The following is a 22,063-nucleotide window of genomic DNA, read 5'->3' as shown; positions in this document are numbered from 1 at the left end:
ATCGACAATGGCTCTTCTTTGAATGTGCTACCGAAAGTTGTGCTCGATAAGCTTGACTGTAAAAGCATTGAACTAAAACCTAGTGACGTTGTGGTGCATGCTTACGATGGTGCGAAGAGTGTTATCCATGGTGAAGTGGTTCTCCCTATCAAGATAGGACCTTAAGTCTTCAACACTACCTGTTACATAATGAACATTCGTCCTGCCTATTCCTGCTTGCTGGGACGCCCTTAGATCCATGGGGCAAGTGCTGTAGCTTCGTCTCTCCATCAAAAGCTGAGGTATTCAATAGAGGGCAAGATTGTCACTGTGTGTGGAGAAGAAGAGTATATTGTCAGTAGTGTGCATACCTTCAAATACGTCGAGATGGATGGTGAATTCTTTGAGACTCCTTCTCAGTCATTTGAAGTAGTTCCTCCGACCAGTCCTGTCCTTAAGCCAACTTCCCGTGTGCCCAAGGTTATTCGTGCTCCTCCTGCTATAATTTCTCTGAAAGATGCTCAAGCCGTGGTTGAAGATGGTGGTCGTACTGGCTGGGGTCAACTGATCGAGGTACCGTACAAGTTTGATAAATTTGGCCTGAGGTTTAGCTCTGAAAAGATAGTCAAAAATCAGATTAATGTTGTAGAAGATGCTGATAGCGATTGCCACTTGGATAGCTGGATTTTCCCAATAATTGGTGACAAACTCAATAATTGGAAGGCTGAAGACACTATCCCGATTTCCTTTAGTCAGGAGTAATTGTTATTGCTTATTTAGTGTTTCAAATTTTGTAATTTTTATTATGAACAATTGAACTTCTTAAAGCATTGTGTCTATGCCCGGGGCACAGTAGCTAATTTGTTAAGGGTTTTGTCATTTTCATAAGCATATTCACATTCAATAAATCAATGGACTTTTTGCATTCAAATATTGCGCTATTTATCTTTTCTGTCATCTTTCAAATAAGCTATGTTTTCTTACACACACTCACGTAACAAATTGCAGATCCATATCCACTATGGATCCTGTTGATAATAATTCTGCTACTGTTAATTATGGCTTTAAAAATCCGATCTACCAAGCCGAGGATGGAAGTGAGGAAGCTTGCGAAGTGCCTGGAGAGCTTTCCAGACTATTACTGCAAGAAGAAAAGACTATACATCCGCTTGAGGAATCAATTGAAATTGTAAATCTGGGTACTGAAGTAGACAAGAAAGAAGTCAAAATAGGAGCAGGCTTGGAAAACAGTGTCAAAGAAAGATTGATTCAGATGTTACATGACTATGTAGAGATTTTTGCTTGGTCTTATGAAGACATGACAGGACTGGATACTGATATAGTAGTACATCGTTTGCCGATGAAGGAAGATTGTCATCCTGTTAAGCAAAAGGTTCGTCGCATGCGTCCTGAAATGTCTGAGAAAATCAAAGCCAAGGTTATGAAACAATTTAATGCAGGTTTTCTAAACTGTTACTTCTTATCCTCAATGGGTTGCTAATGTGGTACCAGTGCCAAAGAAGGATGGTAAGGTGCGAATGTGTGTAGATTACAGAGATTTGAATAAAGCAAGTCCCAAAGATGACTTTCCACTTCCGCACATTGATGTTCTGGTAGACAACACCGCTCAACACAAGGTATTCTCATTCATGGATGGATTCTCAGGTTATAACCAGATTAAGATGGCATCTGAAGACATGGATTAAACTACGTTTGTGACGCAATGGGGCACTTTCTGTTACAAAGTAATGCCATTCGGTTTAAAGAATTCAGGGGCAACATACCAGCGTGTTATGGTGGTTTTGTTCCATGATATGATCCATCATGAAATAGAGGTATATGTGGATGACATGATAGCCATATCTCATACTGAAGAAGAACATCTCGATCATTTATACAAACTGTTTGAGAGGTTGAAGAAATACAAGTTGAGATTGAACCCGAACAAATGCACCTTTGGAGTAAGATCCGGTAAACTCTTGGGCTTTATTGTCAGTGGTAAAGGAATTGAGGTTGACCCGGCTAAGGTGAGAGCTATTCAAGAAATGCCAGTTCCCCGTACAGATAAAGAAGTCAGAGGGTTCTTGGGACGCTTGAATTACATTGCCCGATTTATCTCCCATTTGACTGCTACTTGCAAACCCATCTTCAAATTACTGAGGAAAAATCAAGAGATAATATGGAATGATGAATGTCAAGAAGCTTTTGACAAAATTAAGAAGTATCTCCAAGAACCTCCAATTCTGATGCCACTAGTTGAAGGAAGACCTCTAATCATGTATTTGACCGTGTTAGAAAATTCAATGGGGTGTATGCTGGGGCAACATGACGAGTCTAGTCGAAAAGAGCATGCAATATACTACCTTAGCAAAAAGTTTACCGATTGTGAAACAAGATACTCACTGCTTGAGAAAACTTGTTGTGCTTTGGCTTGGGCTGCTCGCCGACTAAGACAGTATATGTTGAATCATACCACTTTATTGATTTCTAAGATGGATCCTATCAAATATATATTTGAGAAACCTGCTCTCTCCGGAAGAATAGCAAGATGGCAGATGATTTTAACAGAGTATGATATCCTGTATACTACCCAGAAAGCAATCAAAGGAAGCGTGTTAGCTGATCATTTGGCTCATCAAGCAGTTGATGATTACCAATCTATGAATTTTGAGTTCCCTGATGAGGATGTTATGCTTGTTACTGATTATGAAGAACCTGGACCGGATGAAGGACCCGAACTGGGATCCCGATGGACTATGGTTTTTGATGGATCTTCTAATGCATTGGGCAATGGTGTTGGTGTTGTAATTATTTCTCCCAAGGGTTGCCATATGCCTTTCACTGCTAGACTATGTTTTGATTGTACCAATAATATGGCTGAGTATGAAGCATGTATTTTGGGACTCAGAGATGCTATAGACCTGAGAATCAAGTTTTTGAGTGTGTATGGAGACTCAGCCTTAGTAATCAGTCAGATCAAAGGAGAATGGGACACTAAACATCCGAATCTCATCCCTTATCGAGAGTGGGTTTTGACATTAATCCCATACTTTGAAGAGATTACATTTGAACATATTCCACGAGAAGAGAATCAGTTGGCAGACGCATTGGCTACCATGTCATCTATGTTCAGAGTCAGATGGAACAATGAAGCTCCCATGATCACCATTGAACGATTAGATGAACCAGCATATTATTATGAACTCAATGCTGATGAAGTAGAAGAGAAACCTTGGTTCCACGAAGTAAAAAGATATTTAGAAACTCAGGAATACCCTGAAGGGGCATCCATCAATGACAGAAAATTTTTGAGGAAGTTCTCCGCTAAATTCTTTTTGAGTAATGGAGTATTATACAAATGTAATCATGATTCGACTTTGCTTCGCTGTGTGGATAAAAAGAAAGCAGAAAAGATTATGGAAGACATGCATGACGGTATTTTTGGGACTCATTCTAGTGGACATACGATGGCCAAGAAGATTCTGAGATCAGGGTATTATTGGTCTACCATGGAAGCTGATTGCCACCATCACTCCAGAACTTGTCACAAGTGCCAGATCTATGCGGACAAAGTACATGTACCTCCTGATCCATTAAACGTGTTGATAGCCCCTTGGCCCTTTGCAATATGGGGCATTGATATGATTGGAGAGATTAAACCTACTGCTTCTAATGGACATCATTGCATTCTTGTTGCTATTGATTACTTTACGAAGTGGGTAGAGGCAACCTCATTTGCTTCTGTCACCAAGAATGTGGTGGCACGGTTCATCAAGAATAGTCTTATTTGTCGGTATGGCATACCTGAAAGAGTTATCACTGATAATGGTACTAATTTGAACAACAAGATGATTACTGAACTCTGCACGCAGTTCAAAATAAAACACCATAACTCTTCTCCGTACTGGCCAAAGATGAATGGCGCCGTAGAAGTTGCTAATAAGAATATTAAGAAGATTATACAAAAGATGACAGTAACATACAAAGACTGGCATGAGATGTTACCATTTGCTCTTCATGGTTATCGCACTTCAGTACGCACTTCGACAGGGGCAACTCCTTTCTCTTTAGTCTACGGAATGGAAGCCGTTTTACCAGTGGAAGTTCAGATTCCCTCTCTAAGAATTATGAAAGATGCAGGCTTAGATGAAGATGAATGGATTTAGACTCGACTCGATCAGATAAATTTGATTGATGAAAAGAGACTTGCGGCTGTTTGTCATGGGCATATATATCAGAAGCGCATGACCCAGTCATTTAATAAAAAAGTCAAGAGACAGGTGTATCAAATTGGCGACTTGGTGATAAAGCGTATCATTCTACCACAAGGTGATCCTAGAGGCAAATGGACTCCCACATACGAAGGGCCATTTCTAGTTAAGAAGGTATTCTCTGGTGGAGCCATGATGCTTGCTACAATGGATGGCGAAGATTTCCCGCATCCCGTGAACGTGGACATAGTTAAAAAATACTACGCATAAAAGAGACCGCTAGGTCGACATATCTAGGAAAAAGTAAGGGCATCCCGGCGAACCAAAAGGGTTCGGGCAAAAATTAGGGATAAACATACAAAAATATACACCCGACAAGTCGAAAACCTGAAAAGGCGGCTTGGGCAAAAAAGGGTATCCTGGTGGACTGAAAACCTGAAAGGGCGGTCCAGGCAAAAATTAGGGATTAAAGCGTATGACTATGTCCCGTTCTCGGTCAGCTTCACCAAACTCAAAGAGATTGAACAAGCCAATCACTTCTATCCGACAGCAAGAGATGAGATGCTTGAAGACATAATAGCAGTAGTAGAATTAAAATCAATAGGACTTTTTTTTCATAGCTGTTTTTTCTTTGCTTTCGTGACAATTTCCTCTTACTAGGATTTTTGTCTCCTTGAATTAAAATTTCTTGTTTATAGGCCCTCTTTCAAAATCAATACAATTTTATTTCCAAAAAGATACTTTTGTTTTACTTTCTCCGTTTTGTTTGCATAAACGTCCATTGATTTAATTCGAATTAATATATGCATTTGAATATGATTGATGTTTACCGAAAATACATGCATAAAATAGAAATAGCAATTACTAAAAGACTTTAGGATCAAGGATAAGGTTTAACCATGCGTTCTAACAAATCCGGTTGCAAATCCTATTCCCCAGCAAAACCAGTTATTCCCAGAAGAAATTGGCACTACTAGACAGACTGGTCATCTGTTTTATCCCCAGTCAGGTTCTGTTGAATATTTCTACCATCAGACAGAAATCAAATATCCCCAACTAAGAAAGGGTCATCAATACAAATATCTCCAACCAAAATATCGGGATTTATTTTCCCATGGCAAAAAATTTCAGACGCATAATTCATTCATGCATCATTTCACAGCATATACATGCATGCAATGTTCACATTTATTTTCAAGAGCATAAAACATCTCATGCATCATGACATGGCATGAGGCTAACTCTTTTTTTTTTCCAAGTTAATTATCCTCCTGATACAGTCAAAATAAAGATTCATTCAGACGGATATCTTTATCGATTACATTCAAGCTTCAGATACATCTTTCAGATATAATCCATATGAATATTCATTCTGACAAGCATTCTGATATCTTCCTAATGATGGCATCTTTAAGCCCATCTCAGACATTTATTGCAAATACAACATATACAAATATTATCAGATATAGCCTAACGTACGGCTCATTCTGATTCAGCCTAACGTATGGTTCCTTCAACTGTTCCAATACGGTCTAGCGTACGACCCATTTGGATATTCATCCCCTCAGATACTACCTAGCGTACGATACATTCTGAAATGTAGTCTAGCGTATGACTACCCCTTTTATTATCAGATACAGCCTAATGGACGGCTCATTCTGATACTCAGTTACGATCTAGCGTATGATCCATTCTGATCTTTTATCCTCAGATACAGCCTAACGGACGGCTCATTCTACTACTCAGATACGATCTAGCGTACGATCCATTCTGATCTTTATTTCTCCAGATACGGCCTAACGGACGGCTCACTCTACTACTCAGATACGGTCTAGCGTATGACCCATTCTGATCCTTATCTCATCAGGTTCAGCTCACCCTAATATCACCTAATAGATGACTCATTATACGGTCTAGCGTACGACCCAGTGTGACACCCATGTCTTCAGATATGGTCTAATGTACGACGCACTCTGAAACTCTCATCATCAAACTTTCTAGATGGCATCTTTAAGCCCATCTCCATCAAGACTATCTTTTAATTAACAAGTGCAAATTTTTGGGGCATTCTAAGTGTTCAATAATCTTCCACCTCCAGATCACGAATGGCGTACATACCATTCTAATTCTCTTGGTTTAAGAATATTGAACAGGGGCAGCTGTCATACCCCAAAATTTGCCTGTTAATTTTTATGATAAATTGATTCATGAATGGCATTCATTTCACATTTGCATTCATTCATTAGCATACATTCTCATATAAATTATAAATTTTAATTTATTTATTATGTGATACAAATATAAAAAATAATAATAATTTTGGTTATCTGTATGATATAAATAAATTTTATATATATAAATAAAATAGTTTTAATTTAATGATAAATAAAAATAGATTTGAATTTTAATTGTATAATTAAAATTTTAAATTAATTTTATTTGTTAAAGCTCATTAAATTATAATAACTATTTTTTATAATTTAGTGAGTCATGTTCCATTTATTCATTATTTATAAAGAGTATTTATTTAGTAATTCACGTTTTTTACTTAATAAAATTTATTTATAAGAGTAACATTTTTTTAAAAGCCCATAAATTATAAAATAATTTTGGTTGATATAAGTAAGAATAATTTTGATTTTTTTTAAATGATGAAAGTAAAAATAGAAATAGGTTTAAATTTTAATTCAATTATGTAACTAAAATTTAAATTAATTTTTATTTGTTAAAAGTCATTTGAATTATTCATTATTTGTATTTAATAAATATTTAGCAAGGTTAAACCCTAACTCTCCTAAAGTATAGGAAGGGATCCAAATATTTAGCAAGGTTAAACCCTAAAGTATAGGAAGGGATCCAAATATTTAGCAAGGTTAAACCCTAATCCACACCATTATAAATACTTCATATGGCTGCAGCGAGAGAAAGACGAAAAAGAGGAGAGATACAGTAGAAGAAGATACACAAGGCAAGGCAGAAGCAAGAAGAATCACGGGCAGGGAAAAGAGAAGCAACCATAAAGCACTCATAGCCTGAATAAGAACAACACACATACAGTGAGCAAGCTAGAAGAATCAAATCCCCAGTAAGTGTTCATTATGGAATTTGCATCCAGCATGATTACCTTGCAATACTCCTTAATTCATGGATGAATAATATTGTTTTAATATATATATTGAGATGATGTATTCATGGTTTGGTGGATGTTGATATTGCTTTATTCAAGTATGCATCTGTTCTTGATATGTCATAGCATGTTGGAGAAATTTTGTTTGCATGATTAAAGAATTATATCTTCCATTTAATTATTATTATATGAGTGGTGTTTCTAGCATGATTATGTTTATTTCACATGCTGTTATTACATAATAATGATGATGATGATATAATGGTGATAATATAAATCCTTGGTTGTCTTTAACATGTATGTGTAAGGTTTGTTTTATCATTATCACTTGCAGTAAAGAGAACTAATACATGAGTAAAATAATATAAGCTTCTTGATTTGTGCATGGCTATTTTTATTATTGCATGATGATTACATATGATCTTATTTTATGTGTGTGGTTTGATATAAGATGAAGTTACAGGTTTGTTGTATTCACATGAAAGAAACAGCATGAGAAAAAATAAAGTAGCTTGCCGTAAGAGAGAAAGTTGTAACATGCATGGTGGTGTTGTGTCAAAAATGGAAAAATCCATGTAGAATTAATATATATTTTAATGAAGGCGAATAAATAACGAATGGACTAAAATGGCTCCTTGGTAGCTCCCCCTCACTGCAACGTAGAGGTCTTGGGTTTGAGCCCCTAGGACCTATTTTTTAGCTTTTCAGTTTTTTTACTATGTTTACTCCCTTTCCACTATAATTAATTCACCACTATTTTTCTATTATTAAAATAAAACCCATTAATTAATTTTCTAATTAATATATTATATTGGTTATTTAAACTAGGATATAATTTAATCTAGTTTATTAATTAAATTTTCATATATCACTTAATTAATTAAAATGGGCTATTTTGAATAATAAAAATCTAATTATATATTTTTTTCCTTTTCTTTTAAAATTTCTATCAATTTAGTCTAAGTTTTTCCATAAGTTCATAAAAAAAAAGTTTCTATTATTATAGACTAAAAATATTCTTAATTCATTCTTAAATTTAGTTTATTTATTTCATTTGTCATGAACTTTCTATGCCCTTTTAATTTTGTACTCGTTAATTAAGATTTAGATATTTCATATCCTCTTTTAAATTATGTACCCCCATCCCGAAGCCATGTAATAGCGTAGTCTTATTTTTCGCACTTTAATTTTTCCATACTGTGAATATAACTGTCTAGATGTATGCTAATAGGATTGAATGGAAAGATAAATAATCGAACTTAGATAAATTAATTCAAGATAATATATCCGAATCCAATCATTTCCACACTTGCACCTCTAGGGTAACCATCTCTTTGTTGCCTTACGATATTACGGTCATGTCCCGCGAATGTGGGGATACCCTTAGCAAAGACCCTTTCGATTAAATCATCATCATCCCTAAACAGATAAGTCATAGTCCCTTCGATCAAAAGGTCAATGTCCCTACAAGATAAATCATAGTCCCTCGAACGTTGCCTTCGAATATATGACCTTGTCCCTCGAACGTCGCCTTCGAATATATGACTTTGTCCCTCGCTGACCCTTCGTTGTAGCCTACGATTAAATGATGATCGTCCCTTCGAATCTAAGGTATCCTTACAAATGTTGCCTTCAATGACCAATCGACGACCCCACGATGTCCCTTTACATCTAAAGGATAAGACTACTTACTTCTCAATAGTAAGGATAGTTTTACCCTCCTAAGGATAGGAAATACCTATAAAGACCTTGGTTAGGTATAACTCTTAAATGCTTGCTCACAGCTTAAAATACTTTTCACACCTCACACTTTTCAAAACATCTTTTAGAAAATCACCACTTGGTATACATTCGCACCAGAATCATCGCCGAGTTATATTTTTCTAAACATCTTTCAAAATCAAACGAGATAAACACTTTGTATACATTCGTACAAGAATCATTACAAAGTTAAACTCTCCTTTTAAAATATTTTCTAAACACACCACATTTCTCAAACACTTTCTCAAACAAGGAAAACATAAGTGAGTTAAGCAATTAAGAGCCCATGGATAACCATGGATACAAAGGGTGCTAACACCTTCCCTTTGTATAATGTACCTCCCGAACTCAAAATCTAATCAAGGTCTTTCCTCTTCTTTTCTGCCTTTCCTTATTGGATAAAAGAAAAGTCGGTGGCGACTCTTGCTATCCGCAACATTGCTTTTCAAAGAAAAAACACAAAGTCAGTTCACCGTATCACAACAATCAAAGGCCGTGATTCAATCTAGAAACAATAACCAACGGTCCAGATGCAATCTGGCATGGGGGACGGTGGTGTACACCATCGTCTTCTCCGGCGAGCAAGCCAGCTCCGGCCAGAGTTGCAGGTTTTAAAAACCTCACCAAACGCACGATCCTCATATCGTTGGAAAGTTGGGGTGATGTACATCACCCCTATGCCATTAGTTTCTACTCTAGACTCTTGAAATTCTGGTGTAGTCAGAATTCAGATGTTCTACTCCAAGTCATGACATCTGATCTAACCTTGTAATTAATACAGCAAGATAGTCATGACATCTTGAATACAGCAGCCTTTCATCCACATGAGGGGAAACTACATCAGAGTTTGAGTTTTGCCAGGTAATATGCAGCGGAAATCATAATACAACTTAACCTAAGAACACACTTTTCACCAGATCAGCCTCCAAGTCCATACCAAGTTTGAATGTGATTCAATACTGGCACAGATGTCCCATCCAAAGGCCAATTGCCAACCTCCAGATACAGGTACACATTATTCCTGTCATGAACAGTCCATCCACCTACTTCAAGGGACCATTCAGGGAAATTACATAACCTTCCACTGGTTCCAACATAACTTCTTGCAAGATACCAGAAAGTATCACCCATGGATCTCATCCAGAAGCAGAACAAGATGCCTGCTCTGATACCAATTGAAATTCTGGTGGTCAGAATTCAGATGTTCTACTCCAAGTCATGACATCTGATCTAACCTTGTAATTAATACAGCAAGACAGTTATTAACCCCTGTACTAATATGCACACGTTCACAGATGTCACGACATCTCATTCTATGTCACCCTAGAATGGATGAACACCTGGTTCTGTGCATCAGGAAGAATGACACAACTGAGATCTATCCTAGCACTCACTTCTGTTGTTTTCTTACTCAGTTATCAGCATGATGTCTTACTGTTGATTTTGGACATCATCTATTACATTGTTCCAGTGTGTTTGTCTTTTACATGTATTTCCTGAATGAACACGTTAATCTAATTACCACTTATTAGATTGCTAACAACTAGGCTATTTGTTAGGTTCATTAATTGTAGGTTAGTAGTTGGTTTCCTGGATTTTCGCTCAGCTGTTGAATCCCTGAAGAATAGCCTGAGAAAATTACTGAAACAGAAAAACCAATCAACCTACACTTTAGCACATGCTGTTGGGAATGAATGTCACAACATTCAGTTCAACAACCAGAACATATGCTGGTTCTGTTATGTTCCTGGAAACGTACTGTGCTAAGTTAGCAGTACTGTAAAAGACCAACTAGTCTCTACTTCAGTATCAGCTTTCAGTATAAACTGTCAACGCATCCTGTTTGACAGTTTCACAATGATCCTTCGGCCAGGTCTGTTATCCTTGAAAAGACCAGACTTAAATAAATACTGAACTGAAATCAACCTGCTAATTATTCCGTATACGCTGTCACTAATGAATGTTACAACATGCTGTTTGACATTCAAACAGAAGGCTATATACCAGATCTGTTATCATCTTGATAAGCTGACTGGAATACCAGCTGAGTTATGACAGTAATAAACACATGCAGAAGAAAAACAAACACAGGAAATTGTTAACCCAGTTCAGTCCAACATGACCTACATCTGGGGGCTACCAAGCCAGGAAGAAGATCCACTATTAGCAGTATTAATTCAGAGTTAAACTCACCCATTTACAACTCTTCACTTAATCCCTACCCAATGCAATCTATACCTAGGAACTCCTAGATAGAAACCTCCAGTTTCCATTCCTATCACTACAAATACAATGTAATGTTAACACACCTTGAACTTGCTTCACAGCTTCATTCAAGAACAAAATCACTCTTGCCTACAGGCTTTGAGTTACAAAAACTCTCAGCTTTTACCACTGAGAAACATATGGTAACCTTCCCACAAGTTGGGAGGTTTACCTCACACACACCCCTAAAAATTCATTCTAAGAGGCTTACAAAGACTAGATTACAATCAGCTATTTATAACCTAATCACCCAACTGGATTTGGGCCTTCAGAAGTCGCAGCAGACTTGTTCTTTGCTGTTACAACTTCAGCAGAAAAATTCTGCTATAAACAAGGTCTTCAAGTTCCTAAACTCTCTCCATATATATCTCCATATTTAGAGCCTATATATATTTTGATTGAGTCTTCAAGACCTCCACATGGGAGTTAGGATATTCACCAGATATCCTTGCTGATCCCTGAATAATTACTGAATTAATTAATTCAGTTTTCTAAACATGTACGATGTCACAGGCATGATGTCGTGACATCGTACATGACATGTTGGTCCAGATGTTGAACTTCTTCAACCCAACATATTAAAACAACAGAGATGATTACATTATTTGTTTTACAAAATTAATGCCAATCCTAAGGAATTAACAATCTCCCCCTTTGGCAAATTTTAGCTAAAACAAATAAACAATACACTGGACAAAACATCCCAATTTAGGAATGCTCTTCATCTCTGTCATTGGCTCCACCACCACAAACACCAAGGTTGGTGTACATGAGGAAGAAGAGGTACACGGATCAGTTGTACCAGAACCCTTCCCCTCAACAGGAGAGCTTCCGGAAGAATATGTAATACTGAGTACATAGATAATGTAACTCAGATCACAAGACACAACTGTCCTCTTAACTCAGATCACAAGACACAAGTGATATACCCAGTTGGTGGATTTTGTGCCTGACACCAACTTCTGTTTGCTACCACAGTCAGCTTGCTTCTGGTACATTCTCAACCCCAGGACTGTATTTCTCTCCCCCTTTTTAGCTAAACATTTGTAAAGGCACCCCTCACAAAACCAGATCCAGGCGCAGCTTGCCCAAACCTTAACATACCCCATGATTCTGAGGGAATGGAGTGTTTCTCTTGTGAGAAGAGGAGGGCTATTACATCCTTTAAATAGTCCAGCCCGTGCTTAGGAATTAACGGTAGGAATTAATGCTTGGTCAAGATTCATTAACTTTTGCTGAGAAACAGTCAGAGAATCACCAACATAATCTCAGACTATCTTTGAATACCTTTTATAGCTCTTGACTGTTTCTTTTCCAAAACAGCAGTTCCAGTGCATGGAGACTGTTCCATATATGCAGTCAGACACGTTGCACACGATGTCTTAACATTCCACGCGGCTTTTTCCTGCATTCTGCCAGTATTCAACATTTCCCAAGGTTCCTGTCATACCTCTAGTAGAGACTTGACATCTGGCACTGCTACAGTCAAATTTCCATACTTCAGCAGATGGTTACTCCCCCTGTACCACACAGCTGTAGCCATCGGGCTTATTCTGATTCATCAGAATTTGACACAACACCCTTATAATTCCTAATGACTCATAAGGAATTTATAGCATTGTCCAGGGAAATGTCATGACATCCGGTCAGACATTCTTCTGCTCACTCAACCTTGACATACATCACAGCATCCTAATAACTGACAAGGTGCCATATCTAGTTATCTGAGAATACGTAGGCCACAGGCTTGATGATTTCTTGCAGCACACAGACAGAACTCCCCCTGTCCTGAACAACCCACTCTCCTCTTGAAGCTTGGAGATCACACATGGGCATATCCAACATACCAAAGTTGGACCTTCACATACTTCCTGATTCAAAGAGAATCCAGACCACTAGATGAATGGAAAACATAAGACGCATCTTCATGTCTTCAAGAGCACACCCTCTGTTCAACCCTCTTAGCTGAACACATTCACACTCTGTGTCAATCTCTCTTCTAACCAGACCAGAAGCCCACTTCACAAGATGTTCTAACATCAGCTGGGACATCCTTCACAACAAGGGGCACCGTCTGATAGTCTTCAGATATCACTGAGTCACCAACTTTGATCAAGAAGACCCCAGACACAATTGGGACCTATACATTTTCATCCCATTACAAGAGATAATCTTCCATAGATGGCTCAGAACTCCTACCACAAGCTCCAAGGGATGAATAGAAAACACCTCCTTTTGTCTTCAACTTAGTACTTTTATGCTCAAAAGTAATTTGTCTCAGACTTTCCTCAAGAATAATCAGCTGCCATATGTTGATTATCTTGATTCTTCGAACTCACTTCTGAGGTAGACCAACTGCCACTGGTGGATTACCTCCTTCATGAATCCTCATATGAAAAGGTCAAATGCTGCTTTTTGACCTCCCCAAGTTCATCAGACTTCTCCCAAAGATATTCTGACCTTCCAAGCGAGATTTGAACTTCAAGTTACATGTTGATCAAAGCATGTAACATCTTCTCCAACCAGCAACTCCTAAGAACTGCAATGAGACCGACCCTTTTGAAGTACCCAATCTACAACTCTGTAGACCCTTCTATCTTAAGTTGATGTGCCACTTCACCAACTAAGAATCTGATGTTAAACCAAATGTCACAACATTGTGTTTAGACATCTAGCTGTAGAATTCAGCTCCTTCTTCTTCCACTTGAAAGAACTTCCTCCCTTCACAGAACAAGAGTTCACTGTTCTCATAGACTTGATTGTGGAACCAAGTTTGAGTAAACAACCTCCATCCTACAGATTTGCAGTGAAGTCATCCAAGCCCACACCTTGATGAATCCCTGCTTCTTCTCCAAAGACCTCAGACACTCTGATGCATGAGTCTTCAGAAGGACCAGTTAGACACTAACCCTTCAGCTATACCAAGGATACCACTTCCTAAAGTAAGGCTGTTTCCATGATGTCAAGATTGCTGCCACTTGTTCTTGACTCCACAGTGTGCATAAGCTAGTGCACTTCCTTACCTAGATCAGAAATAAACTGATCCAAGTAACCACCATCAAGACTCTGATGTCTTCTTCTTCTTGTACATACCAAGTCTGAACATGTTTCTTGCCAGGGAACCTTTTCAGAGATCATATGCTTTTGCTGCCACCAAATAGATAGATCATGAGCCAATGTACTATCCTTCCTATGATTCTGCACAGGGTCTTGAAGAAGAGATGTTCCAACATCTTTAAGAGCATCAGATATCTTGAGCTCCAAGGATAATCAATTAAATACTTGTACTTGGTACAAGCTGACATTGATCTTAAATCCTTTCCCAATATTCCTTTCAGATACTTCCACCATAAGACTACTTTGAACATACTCTTCTAGTGTCAACATCTTCTGCTTGCAAGCACTTCAACAGTTTTGAAAATCTTCTCAGATTAAATTCACCCTTAGGAATGAGAGAGATGAATTCTTCCTTGCAAATGTGTCACACAACCACCAGAACCCATGTGACACAGGTCAACAGCCAACCAGACCTTAGGCTGACCAACTGTGAGGAGGTTAACCAAAACTCCCCCTCAAATTAACAATCATGGAAACTTCACACCAATATCCATGCATTGTACAGACATGTCTCAATATGACATACTCCATCCCTACCAGTGGTAACTAACTCTATGAGATATACCTACGCATACTCCTATCACACCAATCAGACTTTAGCTGACCATAAGTACTAAAGGAACACCAGTCAATAGCAGATATGCATTGCCAGAGCATACTACATCAACCAACCTATGAATCTTCATATTCTCACTCCTTGAAAGAACTGCCACTTCTGATCGTGGTGCTTGAGTAGCAAGATTCATGGTCCCAATCCTCTTAAATGAAGTAGCAATCAGGTTACCCCATTGTTGACTTCTAACATCCAGAGGACTTGTCTTCCAACACTCCATAGTACTCCAGAGAACAGTTATCCAGCCCTGATCAATCTACAGGAGTAGGACAAGCAGCAGGAAATTGCGCAATGTCACATCTCACCCAACTCTACTTCTAGAAACCAGACCTCTACATGTGACCTTCTTGAGCATACACACAGTTGACCCTACCCTTGTCAACTTAGCCCACATAGATGTCTCCTCTTCCAGGTCAGGAGTAGGTTCCAAACAAGAGTATCCCTTTGTTTGACACCTAAAAACATCTGTTCTTCAACCAGCAGCTGCATACTTGTTGAACAACATGTTCTAACATCACATAGAACATAGGTTCCACCTCCTTGGAACAAACCCTCCTTGAAATACTTCAAGGTCTTCATATACACTACCCAAGAGTGTAAAAGAATCAGCGATCAGGTGATTCTTACCATCCTGACGTGAGAACATCATGATGAGTGGACTTGAGGGGACTCAAGTAGCTTTGACATCTTCAGAGGTTATGATGAAATCTTGAATACAGCAGCCTTTCATCCACATGAGGGGAAACTACATCAGAGTTTGAGTTTTGCCAGGTAATATGCAGCGGAAATCATAATACAACTTAACCTAAGAACACACTTTTCACCAGATCAGTCTCCAAGTCCATACCAAGTTTGAATGTGATTCAATACTGGCACAGATGTCCCATCCAAAGGCCAATTGCCAACCTCCAGATACAGGTACACATTATTCCTGTCATGAACAGTCCATCCACCTACTTCAAGGGACCATTCAGGGAAATTACATAACCTTCCACTGGTTCCAACATAACTTCTTGCAAGATACTAGAAAGTATCACCCATGGATCTCATCCAGAAGCAGAACAAGATGCCTGCTCTGATACCAATTGAAATTCTGGTGTAGTCAGAATTCAGATGTTCTACTCCAAGTCATGACATCTGATCTAACCTTGTAATTAATACAGCAAGACAGTTATTAACCCCTGTACTAATATGCACACGTTCACAGATGTCACGACATCTCATTCTATGTCACCCTAGAATGGATGAACACCTGGTTCTGTGCATCAGGAAGAATGACACAACTGAGATCTATCCTAGCACTCACTTCTGTTGTTTTCTTACTCAGTTATCAGCATGATGTCTTACTGTTGATTTTGGACATCATCTATTACATTGTTCCAGTGTGTTTGTCTTTTACATGTATTTCCTGAATGAACACGTTAATCTAATTACCACTTATTAGATTGCTAACAACTAGGCTATTTGTTAGGTTCATTAATTGTAGGTTAGTAGTTGGTTTCCTGGATTTTCGCTCAGCTGTTGAATCCCTGAAGAATAGCCTGAGAAAATTACTGAAACAGAAAAACCAATCAACCTACACTTTAGCACATGCTGTTGGGAATGAATGTCACAACATTCAGTTCAACAACCAGAACATATGCTGGTTCTGTTATGTTCCTGGAAACGTACTGTGCTAAGTTAGCAGTACTGTAAAAGACCAACTAGTCTCTACTTCAGTATCAGCTTTCAGTATAAACTGTCAACGCATCCTGTTTGACAGTTTCACAATGATCCTTCGGCCAGGTCTGTTATCCTTGAAAAGACCAGACTTAAATAAATACTGAACTGAAATCAACCTGCTAATTATTCCGTATACGCTGTCACTAATGAATGTTACAACATGCTGTTTGACATTCAAACAGAAGGCTATATACCAGATCTGTTATCATCTTGATAAGCTGACTGGAATACCAGCTGAGTTATGATAGTAATAAACACATGCAGAAGAAAAACAAACACAGGAAATTGTTAACCCAGTTCAGTCCAACATGACCTACATCTGGGGGCTACCAAGCCAGGAAGAAGATCCACTATTAGCAGTATTAATTCAGAGTTAAACTCACCCGTTTACAACTCTTCACTTAATCCCTACCCAATGCAATCTATACCTAGGAACTCCTAGATAGAAACCTCCAGTTTCCATTCCTATCACTACAAATACAATGTAATGTTAACACACCTTGAACTTGCTTCACAGCTTCATTCAAGAACAAAATCACTCTTGCCTACAGGCTTTGAGTTACAAAAACTCTCAGCTTTTACCACTGAGAAACATATGGTAACCTTCCCACAAGTTGGGAGGTTTACCTCACACACACCCCTAAAAATTCATTCTAAGAGGCTTACAAAGACTAGATTACAATCAGCTATTTATAACCTAATCACCCAACTGGATTTGGGCCATCAGAAGTCGCAGCAGACTTGTTCTTTGCTGTTACAACTTCAGCAGAAAAATTCTGCTACAAACAAAGTCTTCAAGTTCCTAAACTCTCTCCATATATATCTCCATATTTAGAGCCTATATATATTCTGATTGAGTCTTCAAGATCTCCACATGGGAGTTAGGATATTCACCAGATATCCTTGCTGATCCCTGAATAATTACTGAATTAATTAATTCAGTTTTCTAAACATGTACGATGTCACAGGCATGATGTCGTGACATCGTACATGACATGTTGGTCCAGATGTTGAACTTCTTCAACCCAACATATTAAAACAACAGAGATGATTACATTATTTGTTTTACAAAATTAATGCCAATCCTAAGGAATTAACAACTCTCATAGAAGGAGAAATCAGAGATAGAAAATTATGGAGTTCAAACTGAACTTGATGAATTTATGAAATTAACTGCACATATCAATTGCCTCTTATGAGAGGACTTCAGAGGAACCAACAAACACAAGAAATGAGCAAGATCCAGGGAGATTCGAATGGAAAAAGTTTGAACAACAACCTTTGAAGTGCAGCTTTACAAGGCACGATCTCTTCCAATTCTTTGGTGCAGTGTGATCTTGAGATGGCAAAGTAGCTAGGCTTAGGAATTGAAGCTCAATAAGGGTGGGATTTCAATTCTGCAGAGTGTTAGGCGCCTTAAGGTTGGAAATGAATGAAGCCAAGCATCTCTATTTATAGTGAAAGTTGATGCAAGCAATGTAAAAATCATGTGTGCATGAGTTTGGATCCTCCCTGCATGGGCCTGTACAGACGCATGTGAGGCGCAAACTCAATTGCAAATGCATGCTGAAGTGTAATTGGAGTGTTTTGGACGTGTACATGGCATTGCAATGGAGTGTGCACTAAGTTTTCACATGTTATGCACAAATGATCATAAATCTTCTCCTCTTCGAAAATGCACTTTTCCAAATTGAAACATGGTCATGTGGGTAATGGTTGGAAAGGTCTTGATATGAGGAACAATTGTTATGTTGAACAAAAGTCCATTTGGGATTGGGAAATTTATGAAAATAGGCCATGAAGTTCAATGTACAAAACATGTGTATGTGAATTTTGCCAAAATGGACCAACTTCAAGCCCTTCTGTTTTAATGATGCAAGCCTCAAATGACAAAACCTTCAACATAAATGTTGTAGATATTTTCAATAAAATAAATTTGGACTAAAATTTTGCATACATTGGATTTTTGATGAGAAAGTTATGGGCACTTGAAGTTGGACTTTTTCCAGATTCAATGGCTTTGGTCCAAAGTGACCTATAATGTTTTGTATTATCACATGTACTTATTTTAGGATTATGAAATTTTGTCCAATATAACAAATGAATTAGACATCTTAAAATCTCCAATGCATTTTATCCCACCTCAAAATCATAAAATATGAAGGAGTTAGGTCCTTGGGAAGTTGACCTAAAATTAGGGTTTCAATCAAAATGACCTATAATGTTTTGAAATGGATGATGACCTTACAAGCTTAAAATAAAGTTTTGATGAACATGAAAGTTGTTAATATGGTTCTTAAGAACAATTTATCTCTTGGGGTCATCTTTATTCGACAAACACATCAAAAGTGAGGTCTCAGTGGATTTCAAAATAGTCAGATGAATTGACTGATCAACTTCTCAAGTCCAAACTTCAAACCTTGATGAATTGATGATTGAGAACACTCAAATAAGCTCAAATATCATGAAATGATGAATGAAAGAACTTCCCTTGATTGTATTTGATCATGGGTTGAGGTTGCTTCCTGAGCAAGGCACAATCAATGCACAGATGAATTAGGGTTTCCTTGGGAAACAATCCTCAAGCCCTTTGGTGTATCTTGATCAAAATGACAAATTGAGATACTTGGGAGGCATATATGATGATTGAGAGCTTTGTGAACCATTGTCATGCTTGCTTTCAACTTCATCTGGCCATATCAATGAGCATAGGGGCCTCCTAGGAGCCTTGGATCTTATGATTGCTCAAGCTACAAAGCAAAAGATGTTAGTGATATATTTTTGTGCTTTTGGTTAGTAAACAAATAAGGAAAGCAATAATATACAATTCAAGCATGCTTGGTGGTCTCAAACCACTCACACAAGTCCCAACCCTAGGGTTAAGGAGCCAAGATGCTATGTTCCTTGAGGCAAATGCAGAGTGCAATGATATGATGCCATGAGGGATCTTAGGGTCAAAATTATGGTCTTACACAAGCGCTGTGGATTTTTGCTATTTTCTGAATTTCCATTTTATTTTCTTTTATTCCATTTTATTTTAAAAATTCATAACTTCTTTATTTGGAATCACAAAAATATGGGACCAATTGCAAAAAAATTCTTTTTTGGTTATTTTTAATTCATTTAAAATACTTTTTGTGAATTATTTTTGTGATTCCATTTAATATTTTTTGTGAATTATTTATTTTCTGGTTATTTTTAATTCATTTAAAATACTTTTCAATATTCAAAAAATGCCAAAAATATTTTCATAACATCTTTGGATAATGATGAATCTATGAAAAATATTCTCATCAATTTCTTAATTGATTTGAGATTTATTTGAGATTTTAGGTCAATTATGTTATTTTTCTTCATTTTTAATTGTTTAAAATTAGTTTCTGTTTTCAAAAAATGATGAAATTTTTTGTCAAACCTTGTTTGACCATGTTAGACTTATGATGATCCAATTGGACTTTTCCAAGTTGATTTGAATAGGATTTAAAGTTTGACCTTTATTTGTTTATTTTATTTCAAGTATTATTTTAATTCCAAAAAATACCAAAAATATTTTTATTGTTTCTTGACTTCTAAGCTTCATCTCACTTCTGTTTACCATTGATTGATGTTGATTCCATTCATGTTTGATCAATGTGTGTTGGTTATGTTATTTGAATTTCAATTATGTTCATTCCATTTCCATCTTCTTCTTCTTCTTTTTCTTTTGACCAATGAGTTAATGTTTGGTGGTTAGCCTTGACATATGAGAGGCTTAACCTTCTTTGATCCAAATCAAATTCATCTTGATCAAAGATCAAGTGAATTGCTTTGCATTAAAGATAGGTTGCTTCTTGGTCAAGCAAAAAACCTAAATCTATACAAGGTCATTCTTCTTTTCTTTTGGCATGGCAAGTTGTAGGAGCTTGGCTTACTAGTCATGGTCTCTAACTTGTGTTTATTTGCCTATAGTTTTATTGACCGGCCTCAGATAGGTGTGACTACTACATTAGTCCACTTACGATTGCTTAACATAGCGCTAAATTGCCTTATGGCATACTAACACTAACTACTAATTACTAACTTTTAATTCAAGCATTTAATTCTTGCAATTTACTTTAATGCAATTTAATTTCTTGCTCATTTAATTCATTTGTTTTTGCTCTTTGCTCACTTGAGCTCATGTTTATGTTAATGCAATTTTCCTTTTGCTCACTTGAGCACATTATTGTGTATATACTATTGCCTTGTGCTTGTTTTGTTTTTGTTTGTGTGAACCCAATGCAAATGGAGAAAGGACTTAGATTTAGTACCTTACCTATGCTAAATAGAGTTTCAAGAGAAACTAGGCCTCATGCCTTTAGAATGCTAAATAGAGTTTCAAGAGCAACTAGGCCTCATGCCTTTAGAATGCTTAATATTGAAAGATGAATTGAAATGACCCTAATTCTAAACTCACTCTTGTCCATTCTTTCTATTGCATTGTGGAAATTTTTGATTTGTGTGTTCTTGTGATAGGGATACCAAACTTGAGCTACTTAGAAGGACCATTGTCATGAGCATCCAAAATGAGAGAGACAAATCCAAATTGGAAGATTCCTAGGAGCTTGATTGAATATTTGCTCGATTACTTGAGTTGATTGCTTATTGCTTGCTAAGTCCAAAAGGAAGGAGCAACTTGGATCATTTTTATGATCTCAAGAAAGGAACTCTAAGTGGTTTTATTTCTCTTCCCTCATTATTGCATGTTTAGGACCTAGCCTTTCTCTTCTTCTCTCCACTCTAACCCAAGCCAAACTTTTTGTGCAAACATTAACATTGATTTCAAAATTAGAAACCTAGGCATTATGCCTTTGATTTTTCAAACTCTTTTCATAACACTTATTTTGAATTGAATCTTAAGTCAACTTTGACTTTATTTTGTGAATACTTTTCATTTGTAAATACAACTCACTCAATTGTTTTTATGGTTCCAATGACAATTTGTGTTAAAGCTTTTTCATAAACATTAGCTATTAGGTTTGAGTTATCATAGAGGATGATATAATACTCACCTTTATCCTTAGAGAAGGGCTATAAGTCTTCCATGCTTATTATAGGGTTAACTCCTCACTAGCATGTTAAAGCTCTCCTCACATGGTGGATTTGTGGTTTTAGGTTGAGTTTTCTCCCTTTGATAACAAAAGATCTTAAGGATTTTGACCAATCAATTCACCAACTTCTTTTGAGATTTTTACCCCGAACTACGAGGTTTTGATCCTACCTTTTTTAAGATGGTACATAGGCAATGGG

Source organism: Lathyrus oleraceus, chromosome 2 (genome assembly GCF_024323335.1).
Source record: "Lathyrus oleraceus cultivar Zhongwan6 chromosome 2, CAAS_Psat_ZW6_1.0, whole genome shotgun sequence".
NCBI classification, from domain to species: Eukaryota; Viridiplantae; Streptophyta; class Magnoliopsida; order Fabales; family Fabaceae; genus Lathyrus; species Lathyrus oleraceus.
The sequence above is the reverse complement of the archived record's forward strand: the minus strand, read 5'-3'. Positions refer to the sequence as shown.